Here is a 21,398-nt window from a genome sequence, read left to right as displayed (position 1 = left end):
TTTATGAGGCTTTCCTGAGTGGAAACGCCCATCCTGCATACATTATACCTGACGCAAGTAGAATGTGACGCAGGGCTTTACAAGGTTACGCATCTCTCTAGATGCTGCACGTTTTTAATTTGCCGCATTGTTTACGCCGCTGCTGCATCACAAAATTGACGCAACTGCGGGCGCAAAAGTGTCGCAAGGGGCTTGTAAATCTGCCCCTAGAAGATAATCTCAATATTGTGTAATCTTGGGGCACCAGCAAACAATCTAGAACCAGCGTAAAGCTTTAGAAATACAGACAGTCATGCTAAGAAAGATGTTTGAAGTGAAGTGAAAAATCTGCTCCCTGGGAGGCAGGCGGACACCGTGCTCACATAACACAGGGCCGCTAGAGCAGCATAAAAATGTTTGCCACTTATGAATAATTATCCTGAATGTGGTGTAATCCATTACCCTCTGACAAGCAATTGAATTAACCTCTTCCTCGGCAGCAGTGGATTTCAATTACCCTCCTCCTTGCACAGAACTGTGTTGCGGAACTTTCGCCAATGCATGATGAATATTGCCTCTTGGATGTCGGCTAACAACTTAAAGCTTAATACGTACAATACTGAGGTCCTATTTTTTAATCAAAAATCCCCCATACCCTCCACCCTCTGGTGGCCTACTGAGCTAAACCCTCCCCCAGACCCAGTTCAAACAGCCCGTAACCTGGGCTTCCAATTTGACACTGCCCTCTCATGTAAGACGCAATTTAATAAAGTTACCTCAGCGTGCTTTGGAAAGCTTTGCATGATAAAAAAAAATCATCCCATACCTGCCAATAGACTCTCGTAAAACAGTTGTCCATTCTCTCATCACAGCTCACTTGGACTATGCAAATAGTCTATACATAGGTGCCCCAGCGTACCTCATAAACCAACTACAGAGAGTACAGAACGCAGCGGCCAGGCTGATCTGCAACATCCCTTACCGCCACTCTATCTCCCCCCATCTGATCAAACTTCATTGGCTCCCAGTAAGACTCCGCATCCAATTTAAAGCCTTAAATATGGCTTTTAGAGCGATGAATGATCGAGGCCCTCTTGACTTGCGCCACAGAATTAAACACTCACAACCCTCCCGAAACCTTAGATCCAACCATCTCCGCCTTATGATCTGCCCCCGTTTTCGCCTGGCCCGCACGGGAGGAAAAGGCTTTGCAGTGACCACCTCAAAACTGTGGAACCAACTTCCCATAGAACTAAGATTTTTGACGTCAGAGCCTCTATTCCGAAAAAAACTCAAGACCTGGCTCTTCTCCCTCGTTTAAATTAGCTAAACCCCTCATCATCCCACTGACCCTTTGAGAAGGTATATCTTCAGCGCCGGGACACCTCCAACGCTCTACAAACTATTAAATAAATAAATAAATAAATAAATAAATACGTCTTATATTCCTATTTATTTATGGCACCTTCATTCCAAAAATACCAGTCATAAAAACATTAAATTAAAGCAGAAAAACTGGACCAGAAACAGAGCGGAAAATCAGCAGCACAAAGGAGCCCTGAAGAAAGCTACTTTTCACATGGTGAGAAGGAATTCCAAAGTCCGTATTTTTCAAGGACGACAAGGGCAGTATTTTTTATGTAATATATTTATGTCATGTGTCATTGTCTCCTTGTGCCATGGTGCCTTTAAGAACCCCTGCAGCAATTTACCTAAACGGATAAGTGGCTACAAGACTATTTTGGATTTATATTAATTTAAATACCAGGTAAATACATAGCTCTACTAGGCCACTGGTACCATGCAGAGTGGAACTGAGGAGCCGTGTGAAAAGGGAGTCGGTGGTTTCTACAGGACATAAGTTGTAGTCTGGGGTACTGGAGTTATGCGACAGAGGAGAACCAAATTTTGCAGCAGGATTGACTAAATTATGGGTCAATAAAGGGCAAATTATGCAGAGTAATGCAACAAATGTTGTCATGTTACTTCATTATTTTGTCATTTTTACACAGTTCACCTTATTAGTACCAACGTAACAGCCAAACACAACAATAAGTAACTGAAAGATGACCAGTCAACCTTTGTAAAGGTTCTTCCACTGTGTGGCACACAAGTTGCTGCATTTGAACAAAAAATGTATTTTTGGGGTTAAAATCTGCAGATAATGCAGCAGATGATGGATTATGTGGCAAATGTGGCAAATCCATAATTCCGTGAAAAACGCAGCAGATGCAGAGTCGCAAAATTACAGTGCCACTAGTTGTGGTGCGGAAAAGGCAAAAAAAATAGAAGGCCCGCCCCTGAAAATGGTGCTTTTGACTAGATTCTTTTACCTCTCTTGGCTTGACAACAGAATCTAAAGTTGCAAATTTGGTAAGTCAGCTCAAGGCCTCAACTAGGGATATACGAAATGTTGCACTTTATTTCAGAAAATGTGATGACTTTTTCTTAAAACTTCATCAATTGCATGTCATTTCAATTGAAAGAACAGATGAAAAGGCTCTCAAGTAACTATTACTTGAGAAAGACTCAGCAAAAACTACAAGCGAAAGACTATCATCAATAAATTCACCATAAAACATTCCCATAAAAAAGTAACTTTTTACACGTTAACAAAGTACATGTGTTGTGGACTTCTCACAACGTTGCATTGGGAATACTAAATCCATAAACCATACCCTCTACCCATTCCTCTAAACACCAGATACAGTTAATCAAGGACATCCATACTTTTTACATGCATGCACGAAAGTTGAAACCCTGCTAAACCTCCGACTTTTATTTCGTCATCTTAGGAGGCAGAGGCCTTACATTGAGGTCCCCATCTGTGGAAGTTGTTGCTGTTTAAAGAACAGGAACTTCACCAGCTGGATTGTCCATTATTTACAGTATTCTATCAATCTTTTTCTCCACGTGTAGAGTGCCTGAAAATAAGCCAGCTCAGTGTGAGTGTTATGAGCTGATATACTTGCCATTAAATAACTCTAAAAAGTAAATTGTTATAAGGAGCCTGAAAAAACTGATTATAAAACAAAAACGTGCATTTTTTCATTTCCAAATCCCACAGAGATTCTTAAAATCCCGTTTGACATATCTTCATGGGTGTGATAATCCTCCGTCTCCCCACCTACCCCTAGGACCCCAATCATATTGTAAGTGTTCTTTGGACTCTATGCTCACATTCCCTGACCACACTAAGGGGCCCATTACGATGTCGGGCAGATTGCCTCCGCCAGGCTAGCGGTGGCCACCGCCGGCCTGGCGGAGGCAATCCAACCGACACCGTATCCTGAATTCCCCCCCGCCATATTAGTATGGCGGGGGGACCGTGGCGGATGGATAGACCGTCCGCCGCTTTTCCGCCCCGGTTGCCTTGCGACCGTGGCGGAAAGGGCTTAAGATGGTGGCGGTGTCCAATAGACACCGCCAGCCATATTATGATGTGTGGGCATAGGTGCCTTTCCGCGGCGGCGGTCTTTGCTTTGGGGGCCCCCTGCGGGCCCCCCTGGTGAAGGCCAAGGTGGTGGGTGCAAAGGGGTACCTGTGGTACCCCCAGCATTTGCATACACCAAGCAGCAGGCACCACGCGGCGGGCGGTGCAGTGAGCACCGCCCACCAAAATGTTAAATTTGAGGGATGCGCCCGCCACTGTGGCGGGCGCATCCTAATGCACACATCGGACCCCCGCCCTTTAGGCAGGCAGTCCCGTTTACCGCAAGGGTGGCCATCCTAATGACCCCATAGTATGACCTTGACCCACACCACTACTGGACACCACCTCTTCTGCCCTGTTCAGCAACATCATTCGCTCCCCAATGACACAAATGTGCACACCTGTTTGCAAGTGGAAGATAATCTTGACCCACCATCATGTCAATGCCTACAGAGACGCGATCCGTAACCCAATGTCAACTAAGGAGGCTTACAAATATTACTTTTAGGACCTCATCACCTCCTTCCTACACATGCCCAGTGGTTAAGTTGCACCGCCAACTTCTTATTGCCCCACCCACTCAGCCATTACCCTCTTAAGCCTCTCTGTATTATACCCCCAATATTTTGCATACGTTATATCATTTTGATAAAATATTACACCCACAACATCGACCTAACCACAAGGTAAGTCTAGGTAACTAGATATGTAGTTAGCAATAGTAAATATATACTTACTTTGACAATTTTATGCTAGGGAAGGTATTGGAACCAACATATTTGTAGAACGGTATTTCAGACCTATATGGAGTGTAATAAAAAATTCCTTACTACTACTGGCATTGCCTCCTACATCACCACTTTTCCAACAGTCCAAGCCACCTGCATAATGTTCCTCAACCACACCTGCCACTAAAACCCCTTGCACCCTTAGTCAATCCATTGCACTTGATGCTTTCACCTATTGTTCCCAAATAGCTAACTCAAACCTCACACCAGCAAGCCTGTTAAATCCCTCCTCTAGCTCTACCATGCTATCTAAATAAACCTATAGCCCTTGACATAAGTAATCCTACTATTGCTCTTGCTCTAGCCCTTACCTCCACAGTATTGTATATGTTATTTTTATTTGTAAAGAGCACTATCACCCATGACGGTATCCTGGCCCTGAGCAGGTGTGTGTGCCTAGACCTGCCTATGGTAGATGGTTAATTGAAAAGCCAGGAATTTAACTCCTTGTGGAATTCAAGAGGAGAGAAGGAGGCTCTGATGCGGAGAGGGAGGTTGTTCCATGTTTTAGGAGCAATGTAAGTGAATGAACGTCCTCCTGAACTGGTTCTGTGCATGTGTGGGATGTGTGTGAATAAAAGTCTTGTGGAGCTGGGGTGTCTAGGTGGCTGATGGAATGAGATGCAACTGTTCAAGTAGGTGGGTCTGAGTTGTGTAGTGTCATGAATGGGTGTGTGAGGAGTTTGAATTGAGTGCATATGTGTAGCAGGAGCCAGTGTAGTTCCTTGAGGTGTGGTAAATGTGTCCATTCTGCGTGGGAGGTTGAGGATTAGTCTGGCTGCCAAGTTCTGGCTGATGTGTAGTCTTCTAGTGAGTTGAGTGGTAATCCTGGCATAGACGGTGTACCCATAGTCTAGCTTACTGGTGACTAGGGCGTGAGTGACAGTTTTACTAGTGCTGCTTGGGAGTCAATTGAACATCTTCCTCAGCATCTTCAAGATGTAGAAGCAGGATGCAGTAAAGGCGTTGAATTGTGTGTTCATGTCCAGTTTGCTGTTGATGATTATTCCGAGGATACCTGCATGAGCTATGAGGGTGGGTCTGGGTTTATCAGGACACCAGTTGGAGTACCATGGTGAGGTGTTCTTGTCTAAGATCATAACTGGTGTCTTGTCAGTGTTGATCATGAGACAGTTGGATTTCATTGAGTTAGTGACTTCGGACATGGAGGTGGTGAACTTGTTTCTTGTGTTGGGGATCTTGTCCTAGAGTGAGAGTATGAGTTACTTGTTGTCTGCACAGGAAAGGATGCCGATGTTGTGTGCACTGATGACATTGGCCAGAGGAATCATGGATGCATTGAAGAGAGAAGGGCTGAGCGATGAACCTTGAGGCACTCACTAGATGAGTATGCAGGCTTCCAAGGAATAAGGTGCTTGTCATTCTAACATTTTTATTACCTTCATCAGTCTAAAACCTGCCTGAAAAGCTTTTAAATTGACAATCCTCCTACCACTTCTCCAGAAACCTCCTGCTGAGCACTCTTCTACCTCTACTACCCAGGGTCTCAACTCATCTCCTATCCATATCATCCGAAGGGAAATGTGGTAGTGCAGAGGAAGAACAATGACTTAAAGCAGTCTTTAACAGCTAGAGTCTTAGGTCGCAATTGGGTTCACCACCAATATGAGGTCCAGAGAGCCATAAATATTCTGCCTAGAAAATCCTTGGGTGGTCAGACTCCCTATGATATCCTGTTCTGGGTTAAGATGTGGGTTCCTGACCTTGACAGTCCCTGTACAGTGGTGGTGGAAACACCTTTTGATATCAATAATTATTTGGTTTTCTTACAGAGCAACGTTAAAGAAAAATGTTCCTCCACTGGTGAAGTGAAGGACACACCAGCAACCCCTAGTCGGATTCCAAAGATCGGTGATCTAGGCTGGCAGAAGATTGTAGGCAAAAAGGAGTTTAGACCATCTTACAGAGCATCTGTCCCCTCCTGGCTGTTAAAGGTTCCAGAATTGTACTTTTACCGCCCCTTGCTGGTAGCAAAACAAAAGATTTGTGCCCATTTATCTCATCAAACCACATCATGTGGCTGGTTCTACAAAGTAGGCTGCGTGGGCTCCTGGGCAGTTACATGCCTCCCCTCACTACCCTACAGGAAGTACTGTTACAAACTTTGACCAGCGATGAAGTTTCTTCTCTCTGGTTGGGTACAGTTAACACTGAAGTATCACTTATTCCTGTTACTTCAGCAAATACCATACAATTGTCCAGTATGACAACACAAACTGCATCTCTGCAAGTAGACCATGATGGTGTCCACAACGTGCCACCATTAGAGTCATCTACCAGTTCCACACAGCTTTACAAGCCTCCCACATTTGTACAAACCGCCTCCAGCTATTTTGTCGACTTTGATGACTTGTCTTCAGATTTGTCAGACCCACCTCCACAACCACAGAGTCACCCACGTGAATTTTACATTTGATTCAAAACAACATACTTTAACCCTCCATGGATATATATTTGGATCCCAATTTCAGTACTTTTCCTCTTCCTTTGGATTGGTTTTGTGACTGTCTTTTTCTTGCTTTTGAAAGGACATTATCTCCCAGAGCACTGTGCTGTTTAACTGGTAAGTGTGGTTTTGAAACCCCATTCTTCATCACACAAAGCGTGAAGAGACCTTTCCCTGGTGAACATTTCAGCCGTTCTAGTTCCTGATGGAAGTGCTTGGGATAAGGTATCATATGGTTTATTTGGACCAACAGAAACTTCAGAAGTACCTTATGTATTTTGTATATCTTTAAATGGTTTTGTCACTCTGATGATTGGGACTTTAACACAGTACATCAAATGCTTGCTGATTTATAGAATTCAACAGTTTTCAGTAATGAAGAAGTGTGTGATGGTACATCTAGTTATGATGAAATGTTGACATAATTATTTACATAAGGAAAGTACTCTGTTAGACTTGGCATCTTTGGCGTAGTTTCTACTTACATTTTGCCTCTACCTCCTGTATTTTTGATGCTGCGCTGGATTTCGTTTTCGCTGGCTTAGATGTTTTTGGCACTTTGCCACTGCGGATCAGTGTTAAAGTGCAAGCACTCCCTGTGTACATTGTGTTTACAATTGGTTCTCTCTAATTGGCATATTTGATTTAATGGCAAGCCCCTAGTAAAGTGCACTAAGTGTGCCAGGGCCTGTAAATCAAATGCTACTAGTGGGCCTGCAGCACTGATTGCGCCACCCACATCAGTAGCCCTGAAAGGGTATATCAGACCTGCCACTGTAGTGTCTGTGTGCAGTTTGTTAACTGCCATGTTGACTTGGCAAGTGCAGCCACTTGCCAGGCCATAACCTTCCATTTTCTTACATGTAAGGCACCCCTATGGTCAGCCCGAGGGACCCCCCTGGCCAGGGTGCTGTGTATGTGAAAGGTAGGACATGTACTGGTGTGTGACATGTCCTGACAGTGAAATACTGCCAATTTTGTTTTTTACTATTGAAAGGCTTCCTTGCCCAATATGATAGAATGGAAAATGCTTTGTAACATCTTACAAGTATAACTTCCTATTGGGACAAGACAGAGAAATAAAGTTTAGGCTCTCTGAAATCAGAATTTAATAACACATCTTTTAGAAAAGATGGTTTTTAAATTGTGTGTTTGAAAATGCCACTTTTAGAAAGTAGGCATTTTGACTTGTTTAACCATTATTTGCGCCTCCGACTGTTTGTGTATTAACTGTCGGGTTTTGGAGTGACAGGGGCTGGGGATGTGCATTCACTGTAGACAGTCACGGGGGCAGTTGAGGTGTGCCCGGTCCTTCCTGGATGACTCGGAGCTGGGTTGAATAGACTCTGCCTGAATTTAAAGTAGTGACCGGAGATTGATTTCTTTGCACCTGAATAGGGCCTGTCTCCCTTGCACAATGCTGCCTCCACCACCTGTGGCCATGCTGCACCAGTGAGGACAGAACTGGTTTGGACTGGGCTCAGAGACCCTTGCACAAAGAGAACAAAGACATTTTGAAGTATTAGACCTAAAACCCCTGACGTTTAGACTACTTCTGGAATCAAGAGGAACCCAGAAGAGCTTGAGAAACTGGAGTAGTAGTAGTTCTGCCCCTTTGCTGTGCGCTGTCTGGGGTTGGCCTGTGGTATCGGTTTCTGCCAAGGGAAGGACAAGGACTTTGCTGTGTGCTGTGTCCCCCTGCTTGAGTAAGATCTCCAAGGGCTTGAGTAGTGGTTGCCTCCTGTTCTGAAGTCTCAGGGACACAAAGACTTTAACACCAGTTCCCCTGAACTTCCTTTCTGGGAGTTCTAACCTGCTAAGAGGAGCCTGTGACTGAGTTGAGCCTCAGGAGGCTTTTCGTGCTGTTGGGAGCTGGACAAGCAACGCAACTGCACGAAAAGTGACACATCCCTCTTCTTGCTGCTGTATTTTCAATGCAGCACCACTGGGCGAGGAAAACCTCCTCGCATCGCCGTGCCGCTGTTGAAACTGTTGCAGCGCCTGTCGCCGCTACAAGAACAGATGCAACAAGGGATCGCGGCTGAATAAACAATGCATCACTGAATTCCATGCATCATACCTGTAGGGAACGTTTTCCTGACGCATTACCCGCGGACCAAAATTGTCTCGGAATCGACTCATCACTACCCTCTACAGACCAAATTTGCTGCATCACTTCTCCTGCGTGCAGCGGAACTGTCACATCGCCTCCCCTTGGTCTCTGACACATCTCTTTGTTTCTCTACGCTTGCCATCTGTACTGCTGTTTTGCCTTGTAAATTTTGTCGCAACTACAGGTACTTTGAGAGAAATCACGCGTGCATAGTTTTCTATGGGCAAATTTGTTTGAAACCTTTTTAAAGTCATATTATTTCAGATGTATGTTGGATTTTTGTCTTGTTGAGTTTAGATAAAGATACTTTAATTTTCTAAACTTGTGTGGTGTCCATTTGTGGTGGTATCACTGTATTACTGTGTGTTTTGAGTACAAATTATTTACAAATTGCCTTTAGGATAAGTCTGTCTGTTCGTGCTAAGCTACCCAGGGGGTGAGGAGGGGTTATCTAAAGTGTGTATCCCCCTTACCCTGACTAGAAGCAAGGGTCCCTATTTGGACAAAGGTACCTACCTCTGCCAACTAGAGACATCCATTTCTAACATAGTCCATGTGCAGTATTTAACTGCACTCGATGGGAAAACTGCCCTACACCACCCCAATGTTGCTCAAAAACATTTGCACAGAAGTTTGCATATTTTTCTGGTCACAATCCAGCAGACCCTGAGTCTGAGACCCTGCGGAATGCGCAACTTCCAAAGAGTTTTCAGACTTCCTTCAGTCGCTCAATTTCACTTCAGTCGTCCATGCCCCTACGCATAGGCTGGGCCATATCCTTGACCAAATCTGGCACCGAGATTGCCCGGTCACCTCACTTTCTATTTCCCCTTGTCTTTGGTCAGATCATTCTCTGATCACCTTTTCTCTATCCCTTCTCTCATTCCCCAAGTCCACTCCCGCGAAAAACGTCTGGGCACGATCATGGAACCGCGTTGACGTCGAGGCCTTATCTGCTACACTCTCCTTATCCAGCCCCGACCTTTCTGGGCTGCCTTCTTTAGGACAAGCGGAAGCTATCAGCAGCTTGCTGCGGGCTGGCTGCGATACCATTGCCCCTCTAAAGCGCATCTCGTCCAAACGCCCCAAAGATGCTAACCGATGGTTCTCTGACGATCTGAAGACCCAAAAACTTAATCTCCGCCAAGCGGAACGCCATTGGAGGCGGAACTATTGTCCTGCTTCTAAAACCCGCTACACCGCCCTCCTAGTACAATACAAGAAATCCATTCTGGAAACCAAAAAGACTTATTTTTCATCTCAAATTCAGCTCGCGGAGAACCGGCCAAGAGAAATATTCTCCATCGTTCAAGATCTCGCCTATTCCGATAGAGCCTCACTCAAACCTTCTCCATCACAATCACTTTGCAATTCCCTCAATTCCTTTTTCCTCGACAAAATCAGTACGATCAAAGCTAAGATCCCCCCCTTCCCCGGCTTTCACTGACCCTTGCTGTCCTCCAGCTACAGCACGTCTTGATTCGATCCCCCCCCTCACGACCGATTCACTCTCCTCCATTCTCCCGCTGGTTAAATCCGGCTCCCCGTTGGATCCCTGCCCTGCCTATATTTTGAAGCAGATCTACTCCCTCTGCCCCTCACCGCCCCTTACGTTTCTTAACAGCTCGCTGTCTCAGGGTATTGTTACTCCAACACTCAAATAGGCAGTGATCGTTCCGATCATAAAAAAACATGGGGCGGACCCTTCAGATCCTGCCAATTACCGCCCAATCTCTCTTCTGCCTTTCTTGGCGAAGGTACAGGAACGTCATGTTGTCAGAACCTTGAGTGAGTTTGTGGAAAGAAATAGTGTCTTGGCTCCGAGGCAGGCTGGATTCCGCCCTGCACATTCAACTGAGTCAGTAATTATATCTGTCCTGGATAACCTCCGAGAAGGAATGGATACTAGGCAGCCTCAGGCCCTGGTCCTCCTTGATCTTTCCGCCGCATTCGACACGGTGGACCATACCATCTTACTTTCACGTGGCTGCGGGAATCGGAGGGACAGCCCTGCTATGGCTATCCTCCTTCTTGAGTGGTCGCACTCAGGTGGTTCGCCTGGGTGAGTACTCAGCTGACTTTTGGCCTATCCAGTGCGGGGTCCCCCAAGGATCCTCTTTGTCCCCTCTCTTATTCAACCTTTACATTGCCCCCCTTATTTTTGCTTTACAGCAGCTGGAGGTCTCTGTGTACAACTATGCAGATGATCTCCAGCTTATCTTCTCTCTCTCTTCCTCCCCCGAGTCAATATCTAATTTTCAGTTCATCATGACTTTTATCCAGGACTGGATGAACTTCAACCACCTGAAACTCAATCCCGATAAAAACGGAATTGGTGTTGACAGGTGGTTGCTCCAGTCCCTGGTCCTCTTCTTTTTGGCCCCCTTCCTTAGGCTCCCCACCCACTCCTGTCCCCTCTGTCAAAACTCTTGGGTTTAAAATCAATAATCAACTTTCCCTACACTCTCAAGTCAGTGCCGTCGTATCCTCAGCCTTCCTCTCCCTCAGGACAATACGTAAAGTTTCACGATTCTTTTCCTCAGCTGCGCTCAAACTAATACTTCTGGCCATGGTAAAATCTCGCCTGGACTATGGCAATGCCCTCTATCGCGGCATGCCTGCGTACCTCATGAGGCGTCTCAAATTGGTTCAAAACCAAGCCGCTCGGCTGGTCTTCAATCTACCAAAATCACGCCACGTTACACCCCTCCTCGCCTCCCTTCACTGGCTCCCTGTCCGGCAGCGCGCCCTATTCAAGCTTGGCTGTACCATCTTTAAAGCCCGGACAGGCTCTGCCCCATCTTTCATTAACACAGCCATTCAAGACTACACTCCATCGAGAGAACTTCGTTCTTCTACCCACCATCTTCTTGTGGTCCCCCGCTTCAAACGGAAGAAGTGGGGAGGCTCCAAATTCTCCACCACGGCCCCAGCATTTTGGAATTCTCTCCCACTCCATTTGAGATCCTGCTCCCAGTACCCCCTGTTCCGTAAAGGCCTCAAAACCTTTCTCTTTACCCAAGCCTTCCCCTCTTAAACGGCCACTTCCCCAAACCTTCCTGTCCCCAGAGTAGCAGTAGCCATATAGCGCCAAGAAACCGCTAGGTGTATGTGCGCTCTACAAAACCCTTAAACTCAAACTCAAACTCAAACTCCTAATATTATAAATTCACACCTTCTTCGGCCAAGAAAAATATGATTTTTGGAGAGACAATATTGATTCTAAAATGTATATGGGTAACAAAAGAATGGCAACTTCAGGGGAATGAGGCTTTATTTAGAGCTTGCTTATTACCACACCAACTGATTTACCTGAATAAAACTGTACAGCAGTCGTCCTGTCTCGGCTAGGCCAAGATAAAGGATCTAAATACGCCAAATATTTCCATATTTGCATGATTTGAGAATTGGCAACCATTCACAAATTACACAGAGGAAGCTTTAGACAGCCTGCTTAAAAATGGGACAAACAATTCTTTAAGTTCCAATCAAGAGGGATGGTTAGATTGGCAGTTAGATACTAGCAGATGTCAGGCATATTTTCTTGACAACACAAGGGGGTTTTTGATAAGTAGGTCAGGCCCATATAACGTGCAGATACAACACTTAGGAGTGGTAACAACATACAGAGTTGTTCAAGTTGTGCATAGACTGGCTAAAACATTCAACGTTGGCTCATGTGAAACAATGCTTGTCACTTCTTTCTGATAAAAATGGGTCTAGAGGATTTTTTGTTAGGTCCTCGAAAACCATGTTAAAAGCGCTTTCTGTATGAATATAAAATGAAGTGTGGAAGGTTTCACAGTAGGAAGCTGCTGAGAGACATCGTGAAATAGGATACATTCTCTGGTAAAATTGTGTCATCTGCTGTTGAGACCATACAGAGTGACATATCCTCTTCGCAACATGGACAATCACAGCTTAGGTCTATTATGCTATTAAATTGGACTGTACAACCGTTATGTACTGGTCATGTCCATGGAAGCACCTCAATGCATTAGGTTGTTTTTACCATACAATCTAACAAAAGAACATTCTTCTATTGCTAGAAAAGACGCGACATACACCCCGTTACCATTTACTGTTGCAGAGGTACCGTCAGCAGATTGGATCATCCACTGGTTTATTTCTCGTCAAATTTGAGTTTATCAATTTAACTACTGCTTGCAAAACCATCAGGTGGGCAGTTATGAGTACTAGGAGAGGAGTTCGTACATGACGCATGGATCTTACCTATCACATACAGATGTAGGAACGGTGACACTAAGATTTTTACGGATTACGAGAATATATGAGGCCATTCTTTAGGTTGCAGGGAGGTTATGCTCCATGGCGCATGTAATGCGTCAAAGGCGAACTTGCCATGTTACTTGAAAGATTCCCCAGCTGCGGTAATTCGTCCAGCATTCAGATTGCTTTCCAATGGGAGCTTGTATATGTTGAATGATGAAGATTGCTGCAGGATGAAAATTGTAATTGCGTATCTGGTAACAGTTTCTGCAGTGCTATTTCTACTTGCCCGTGCAGTTAGGGATGCGACAATTTGGCATTCGATAAAAATTGTGAATGTGAACGTTGATGCTTTAACCAGACTGAAAGCCTTATTGTTTCAGAAGGATGTGGCCTTAGCATCTGCAAGGGAGATATTTGATCTTCAAGTGGCAAGGTCTTCCTCTGAGATACAGTCATTACTCCGCACCAATTTCCCTCACCATTTTGAGGAACTTGTTCATCACATTTTTAACTTTTCAAATACAGCATGGGTAGCTCACTTTTTTAAGACAATTGGCTCTGGGTTGGTTAGTACCTTCCAGATTGTCCTTGGCGTTATTCCATCTTTCACACACTCTGTGCATGGAAGCATTTTGGGGGGGCTTACCACTTGCCCTGTTCCTATTTATCGGGGTATCTAATTTTAGTGTATGTACTCCACAATGGATGTTTCATCACACAGCCAAATGGGGTCGACTCCACCACATTTGCTGCTGTGTCACGAAAGAATAATGCAGTCGTTTGGCGTACCCTTGTTTCAAGAACTGAATGACAACTGGTTCTTCTTCTTTCGGCCTGTCTGGTTACATTGTGTGCAGCCCATATCTAAATTAGGGCCTCAGTCTTTTATTTTGCCTTTTCCCATTGACTTTTTACGATTTGGCTTTCACTATGCTTTTAAAGTTAAAGAGCACATACTTTTACAATTTTAGGTTTTAGTACATGATTGTATTGATATTTTTGCCATAGTTTGTAGGAAGCTTTTTAGTCACATTACATCCAAGGAGGGGGTGTCATGTGGTCAGATTAGGCCAAGGTGAGAACACTGCTATTTTAAATGTTCACGTTTTTGAAGTTAACTAACACAAACAAGGGGGAACCCGGTAAGCCATTGGCATCTGGGTAAGTAACATATTAGTCCAAAAAAGTGATGCCTTAGGTCTAATTACAACAGTCTATTTCTGAAAGAGCAACATAAATTGTCACCTCCTAAATGAAGCAAATCATATTAACAAAGCAAATTCTAACTCATTTATACACCTCCAAACCTGATCCAGAACATAGCACCGAATTCTAAATGGTATTTTATTTTTACCTCAATTAGAATTTTTTTTACCACAAAGGATTGTTATTATACAAACCAATATTTAGAGACATTGACAAACTAAACATATATAAACAACACATTACTTTTTACACATATATATACACTTATATTGACTTTTTTGTATCTTTTTAAAGTATGTAAGCCCAACATTTTTTTGCAAAGAGGAAGGATGCTATATATATGTACAGTTAAGCATTCCTGTAAAACAAGATCTAACCAGAAATCAAAAGTACATGGAAGGTCTATATTGTTTTGACCTATCTTCTTGTAGTACTCTTTTTGAATATATATTTACACAACGTTAGATTTTTTAACTGGTGTCTTCTCATGGGTGTCGACGCGTTTCAGCCCATTGACTACGGGCCTCATCAGGACATGGGCTAATGATAATCCGTCGTAATTAGTGTGCTCCAACCGTTTTGTAAAAGAACGAACGAAGAGCTTGTTCAGATGTACTGCTAAATAGCAAATCAAGACTTAAGGCTCCTACTGTCAAAATGATTAGTGAAGTCCAAAGAGCCTCTAAAGGTATACAGATGACCGCTTTCTCTAGTCGCAAGGAAACGGACTGGAGTGGAAATCGCCGGAGTCACTTTTCTTTTATCACCGGTATTAGAGCTGCCATATACCGTCCGTTTGCAGTGGGGTTCAGTCACACGCCATATTAGTTCTGTGGCGTGTGCGAACGGACCGTATATTGCAGGTCTAACGTGACACGCACTCCAGTCACGCCCTGTCCTTCGCAACACGAATAACCACTTTTGTTCACCAGCGAGATCCAGCAAATCACCAGTCTTTGGGAGGCACCTTACTGAACCCTTTCTGAGCACTGTAAAATTCACTCTTTACCCTTCAATTAACCACCCAGTCAGGATCCAGAACCACTATCAACGATTTTAACCCCTTCAGCGCTGATGACAAAGCCAGCTCGTCATGGGTGTTACCTGCCCTGCGCTTATGACGAGCTGGCTTTGTCATGAACAATGGGATTTCAAAGGATCCAGCATGCAGCGGGAAAACCCCTAGCAGCCAAGGTGTTAAAGAGCACTCTTCAGTTTATTTGCACATTCATGTCGAACACTATTTAGAATGTTGTTTTCACTTTAACACAAGTTTGAGGCAGATTACCCACTCCTGAGTGCTTTACCTTTTACTTTCAGATTGCATACCAGGCCCCTGATGAAGGGCATGAGTCCCGAAATGCATAGGGATGCGTCTTTCGTAATTGGATATCTTGCCAAATGAAAAAGCGACATCAAATTATGAGTTATTCTTAAATGAAAATAATCCTTTGAATGCCTACTAAATACCAGGAATTCATGAATAATAAAGAACACATTGTTTAAACATTCAAGCATCCACAACTTTTGTGTTTCACAGTAAAACGGAACAAGAGTAAACGCAACCAGAGACACGATCTCTCAAGGAGTGTCACCAAGGGCACAGTGTCGTTGTTTGACACTGCATCTTTGTTTGTTCCAAGTTCATACCCACCAGGGTCAGAGGGGGTCTACCCAGTGGCACCCAAAAGCAAATGTCTTTGTTTGTTCAGACTAGGACTTCAGCATGGCAACACAGGTGAAGTTTATCAAATAAACAATGTCACTCCTTTGTTTAGTTAGAGGAGCATTTTGCTGACACTATCGAGGCTACCCAATGCCAGAATTCCAGCCCAGCTGATTCCTGTTTACCTCCTGGGACGGATGGTGCCCAGCTCTCCTCCAAGATGGGCTCACTGATGGCACTTACCCACAGGAAACGGGGGAGCAGATTCAACCACACTAGGCATACTAGGATAGGGTGCACTAAGTAGGAACATAAGTATAGCTATACTTATATGCAATCATATAATCTATGAAATAGCACAATAGTTGAATTATTCATTTTCTTTACCATTCTTGTGATGATGATTTCTCAATTGTTTTCCTTCTATTGATAATTGCAGCACACATATTTTACACAAGAATCTTATTGCTTTAATAAATACTTTGAAATGCCAATTCAAGCCTTTTTCCTGTCTCCCTTTGGGCATGCATGAGTTACCAAATGAAAGAGTTTTATCTGGATCTTTTTGCACAATTTCCTTGGGGAGCCAGTGTCATGTTCTGAGGTTCTACATACCATCTGTTACCTTGCTAGGTTAGGGATGCACTGTGATCTAGCCAGGACTAAGACCACTATATCCCAATGGTGTGGTGGACTCAGTCTTGTGCAGTTTTGATATTTATGCTGTCCAATAAATGCAGTTTTACTGAGAAAATATAAGTTGTATGACAACCAAAAGTAGTAAACTTGCTCAAAAGTGTATGCTACCTTTGTAAACCAGGCCCAGAATACATAAAAAAATCACCCCACCACTCCCACCCAGCAAAAAACTCTGTCAATGAACTAGTTAAGAGAAAATAAGCTATGACAGCAGCTCCTCTTACTGCTTGTCAGTCTAACACGTTATTGCCTTTCATCACTGGGCAAAGTTGTGCATGTTACCAACCAAACCCCCTTCCTCCAACACATACCCCTGCCTCCTCCCACTCTCACGAGATTGACTGGTTGTCTGGAAAAAACAACAGTCATTTGCAAATCTTCATGCTATAAGCTCATTCCATCTGTTAAAGATTCCCTTCAGAGTACACTTTCTCATATTTTAACACCATAATTTCCATGAACCTCTATTCTCTTCTTTTGTGACCTCCCTAACTCTGCATCACCTGCTTTACACTTCAAAGTGGCCAAGTACATAACACTGTGCAATCTATGCTATGCAACATATGTTTTATACTGAATATATGTTTCATTGTGTATTTTTCTGCACCTTTTATTAAATATAACTGCATTGCTGAACGTCTCCACCCAAGCCTTATGCAATGAAAAGTTACTATTTATGTCAATTTTTTAGGGCTCCATTGCTTTGTGTGCTGCTCCCTCAAATGGAGGAGGAAGCAACAGCTTCAAAATTGTGCCATGCTTGTACTGTCTGGTACTCCCTTCTTAGAATCCGTGCTCCATCCAAATCCTTACTGGGCATTGGTGCTCGCTCACTACTTGTTGGCTCATGTGGGCTCCTTCCCCTTCACACTCACACAGCACTTTGTAGGTTGGCCTGAGCAAAGCATGATGATAGTGAGAAGGTTCACTTTCACCCTCCTCTTCTTCACCTCCTTGTGTTGATGCTGGTGTGAAACAACTGAGTGAAATGAGTACGCGGTGGGGCATAACCACTGCCTGTGGCACATGCATTCATGGGACAGCAGGGATTAATTATTCTGGGAGAAGACAAGAGCTCTCAGCAGGGAAGGCACTGGCTAGGGCTGATGTGCACAAGCAAGAATATATCTGTAGGATAGCCAGTGCCTAGTCCATGAACACCTCTACTCACCTCCACCTTTAGCCTCAACTCTCAATGTCCTACTCATGATCTTTCCAACTCCACCATTGAGCCCTCTGCATTGCACGGCATCCCGAAGTCTACAATAATGCAATCGGGCTGCACCACTGTACAACACAAAGTTAGGAAGAGCATGCCTCTCTTTATTGAGAAGCATCTTACCCCTGCACCAACTAAATGGTGCAATTTCATTTAATTGGTGCAGTGTGCAACAGCAAACTCCATGACACTTGGAACCAACCAATGGCTAATTAATGTGGACTGATCTATAAGTAAATTTCACTTGTAACAATCATGTACTGAGGAGGCAGTTGTTGCTCTTGTTTGTAAATAGTGCATTGCCCCATGAGACTTTTCATTTTATGAAAAGTTTGTAAAATTATATGGGTTTGAATATTCCTTGAGATTGAGTAATGCAATAATTTTTAAATCCCTCAATTTCCCATGACGCAAAATTCATACATTTCTCAAATTTCACTAAGGTAATTTAAATGTTGCTCACACCTGCAGTACATGTCCTGTTACTATCAAAATCTGTTCTTCACCCTACTGAACGCGGGAATTCTGCTCATACTACACCCGATTTATCTTGTTAGCATTGGTTGAATAGTTTGTATAATTTTTAATTTCAGTATTTGTGTAGCATTTTTGAAAGTATTAAGAGCTTTACTAACTTTTTCAACCTGATTTGCAACATCTGCCAGAAGTCTAAGCTCTGCTGGACAGGGTCTTCTCACTTGTCACTGTCCTTCGTCTGAATTTAGGTTCTTTATTGTGCTTAATCCAAAACTGTGGAATGAGTATCTGTTGTCTATTCGTCTATCATTATTATTAATTGTGTTTAAAAAGCGTCTGGAATATCTTTTAATTACTTTCTCTCTTCCTCATGCATTTAGTGGTTTCTGCTATCTTGCTCATCTTGCATCATTTGGTCTTTTTTTTTTAGTATTTTTAATTGATGTCTTTATCAAATTTTTTAATATAGTGTTCTATTTAATAAACAAAATTGTTCGAATAAATAAAAGTATAAGCAAATATAAAAAATGAGAATGCAACAACTTTTTCAATAATTAACAAAATTTTAACAATCATGGAGCACTTGGTGTTCTTACTTCATGCATCTGAGTTTAAAGTGGGTAATAAAGTGATAAGGGGATAAGTCATCCTGGGATATGACAGCCCTGGGCAAAACGGAGACGTGCTTTAGCAGGTGCTGATCGTGAGGGTATCTTGAAAATATTCCTGTTACACATGTTTTCAACATCAGAAGTGTTTTTTTGGCTTTTATGGTTTTAGGAGGTTTGTTCCAAAGGATAGTGACTTAGGGGCCGATTAGGATTGCGGTGAATCCGCATCCTCCTGGCCACCGCCGGCCCGGAGGATGCGGATTCACTGCTGGAGGGTCATCGGCGGACGGGAAGACCGTCCGCCGTTTTTCCGCTGCAGTCACCTTCCGACCGCGGCGGAAAAGCTCTAATATCAGACACCACCAGCCATATTAGGATTTGCATTGGGATTTGCAATGCCGCCACAAAAAGGCATACGGTCTTTTCTTTGGGGGCCCGTTGCGGGCCCCCAGGGTGAAGGGGGGGTGGGTGGTGCACGTGGGGGGTACCTATGGTACCCCCCTGCATTTACATGCACAAAGCGGCAGGCACCGCGCGGTGCCTGCCGCTTTGTGCATGTAAATGTAAAACATGCTTTTTTAAACTGCGGCGGGTGCTGCTTCAAGCAGCACCCGCCGCAAGGTTAAGGATCCAGGATGTGACCGCCTGGGTGGCGGTAACATCCTAATTGCACCGGAGGGACCGCCGCTGATCCTGCCATCCTAATGAGGCCCTTAGTATGGATAGTCTGATTATTTTGCATCCTCTACCAATCTCATTATTCATTAGCTAGACCAGCCAACTATCAGCCAGCATATTCTAGCCTATCTACAGCAAGAACAGTCAACAGCCAGGTGCCAAAGAAGACTATTGGATGCTATCTGTATCCGATGATGGATTTACAAGGTGAAGACTTGGAGTCTATAAAGAAATTGGCTCCCATTGGTAGATCGTTGCGATGAAGGGGAAACAAATTATTGCCATATGATATATCGCATTCAATATCGTGACCTCAACAAGCAAATTCATCTGGTTTGTGAGGAACGGACTTTACAAGAAACATTACGTGGAAATTCCACCAATGAATATCATTGATGAATGAATTTCCTTCACCACATGTAGGTACCTGAAATAAACCCCTAATGTAGTCAGTGCCCCCAAACAGCATCAAATCTCTATAATATGGAGGTGGTTGCTTCACCAGTCTGAAAGAGGCACCATGTTTACCTTTCTATGCGAATCTGCCACCCTTTCCGTGGTAGTCTTTCACAGGGTTAAGTTCACCACACATGGTGTTGGACCAAGTACTCTTTATCAGCTGCATCTCAATAGGAGGTTTATACTGCTAAAGGTACATCTGATGTTATTTGCTGTACATCCATTGATGCTCTCTTTATATCAGGCTAAAGTCTCTAAACTTTATTTTGGACAATTCGGTGTCCTGTTACCAGACTAAATGAGTCCCAGAATAGAGGACTATAAGCAAATGGAGTGATGGTCTAGGAAGGGTCACCAAGCCTGTCTGTGTCTAAAAATAGTAGGAGTAGGAGTAAGTAAGGAAGTAGGAGATGGCCTTACGAAGGCCGCCCATTGAGGCGTGGAGGTACCATGCGGCAGACTTCTTTACCTTTCAGGTACAGGTCCTGGTGATCAGTCCTGGCCTTGAACCTTACAAACATGAACCTCACAAACTGTGCAGCTTCAACTCACCTGTTTGGAGTAAGGGTGACCCAATCGTAGGTTCTGTCCCAGTCATGTAACTTTACGCAGACATGTGAATCATAAATACATATGTTGCTTTATCCTGAGGACTTTTACACCACCAACCACGTGCTATACGTTACCACTGATGTTGTGACTAAAGCTGTCCCCTGCCACCGACAGTTATGTGGCCCACAGGCATGTGAGCCCCATACCAGCGTGAGACGTTACTCACTGTGAGATTGGTATTTCTTTTCCAAGTGAAAGCCGCTCAGGCCTGCTATGCCATCCTCCAAACTATTGCAAGAGGCATATTAATTCAACAGCATATTTAATTTTACTGGCTCACTTCCAGGACATGGGAACGAGCTGACCAGCTGGGGTGACTGACTTGGTGAAAGGGTTCTATGAAATCACCGTAGGCGGGGCTCCTGTCTGCAAGAGAGACAGAAGCCAGCTGGCTTCTAACTAGGGTTTTTGAATTATTTTTGAGTGGAGCGGCAAGGAAGACAGTGGGGACTCTTGATGCTCTGCAGGGAAATTATAACTCTCAGAGCCTTGCAGGTCTGTCTGTCTGTCTGTCTGTCTGTCTGTCTGTCTGTCTGTCTGTCTGTCCATCCGCCCGTCCAGCCACCCACCCACCGACCTATCTATCTATCTATCTATCTATCTATCTATCTATCTATCTATCTATCTATCTATCTATCTATCTATCTATCTATCTATCTATCTATCTATCTATCTATCTATCTATCTATCTATCTATCTATCTATCTATCTATCTATCTATCTCCCTCACTCTATCTATCGCCCTCACTCTATCTATC

The sequence above is a fragment of the Lissotriton vulgaris genome, chromosome 5 (assembly GCF_964263255.1).
Source record: "Lissotriton vulgaris chromosome 5, aLisVul1.2, whole genome shotgun sequence".
NCBI classification, from domain to species: domain Eukaryota; kingdom Metazoa; phylum Chordata; class Amphibia; order Caudata; family Salamandridae; genus Lissotriton; species Lissotriton vulgaris.
This window is presented reverse-complemented; position numbering follows the sequence as displayed.